Source organism: Acyrthosiphon pisum, chromosome A2, assembly GCF_005508785.2.
Source record: "Acyrthosiphon pisum isolate AL4f chromosome A2, pea_aphid_22Mar2018_4r6ur, whole genome shotgun sequence".
NCBI lineage: Eukaryota > Metazoa > Arthropoda > Insecta > Hemiptera > Aphididae > Acyrthosiphon > Acyrthosiphon pisum.
In genome coordinates, this window is record NC_042495.1 from 27,553,753 (window position 1) to 27,555,160 (window position 1,408).

Consider the following 1,408-nt stretch of genomic DNA (forward strand, 5'->3'; position numbering starts at 1 on the left):
GAGTGAGATTTATATCTGGTAATGCCACGAGTGGTTGACCGATTAAAAAATGCCCAGGGGTGAGACAATCAATTTCATTTGGGTCTGAAGACAACGGTGTTAATTTAAATATTCAATAATTTTTTTTTTTATATCTATTTCGATTTGTTATATTCAATCAAGGTTCTTTTTATCAAATATAAATTTTTTCTTCAATTGATATTTTTTCATAATTTGTATTTCAATACAAAAAAAACAATTTAGAATAAAAAACAATTGAAAAAACTAAATTAAATAAAAAAATGTTTAGTAAAAAAAATTAAATATAGTTATTAAAAAAAAAAAATTATTGAATATTTAAATTAAATTAAAAAAAAATCTGTATTAATTAAAAAATGTATATAAAATAAAAAACTATATAATAAAAAATATTCCATCAAGATTTGTTTAATTTTTTTAATTCAATCAAGATTTTTTTGAATTGATATTTTTCATAATTTGTATTTCAATACAAAAAAAACAATTTAGAATAAAAAACAATTGAAAAAACTAAATTAAATAAAAAAATGTTTAGTAAAAAAAATTAAATATAATAAAAAAATTATATTTGATAAAATATCTACCGGGTGATTCTTTTATCAAACAACACTCATTATTTCAAAAAGTGTAAATTTTTTTGAAAATATTTTTTTTCATAGTTTCAAGTCGCATATAAAACAACATTTTTCTTAAAAAATTATGTTGATGAACGGAGCGGAGTGGTACGGGGTTACCCCGCGAAATGTTTGTCCACTTCTCTGCTCATCAAAACTTTGAATATTTATAACTCGTAAGCTACTTGCCCAAAATTCGATTTATATGTATCAAAATACTAAGAAAAATATTCTGCTTTGGAATATAAAATTAAAACCCTATGTTGTCATTCGAAAAAGTAAAAAACTTAAAAAATTATAAGTATAAAAAATATAATTTTTTAAGATATATGTTGTTTTATGAGCGACTTGAAACTATGTAAAAAAATATTTTCAAAAAATTTTACACTTTTTGAAATAAGGAGTGTTATTTGATGAAAGAATCACCCAGTATATTTAATCAAAAAAACATATTCCATAAAAAAAACCTTGATTGAATAAAACAAATCTAAATAGAAATAAAAAAGTCTTAATAAAAATTCTATTTAGATTTTTTTAGAAATATAATTTTTTTATTAAACAGATTTTTATTATATAAAGATTTTTTTTATTAAGAATATATCTTTATAACTATTTTATATATGTTCTATTTTTCTTTAGATATTTTAATTAAAATACAGATTTTTTATCAAATATAAATTTGGTTATTATATTTAAATTTATTAATTACACAAACTTTGGAAAAATTATTGGAAAAAATCTAAAGTAAATAAGAAAATCTGTATTATTTAAAAATG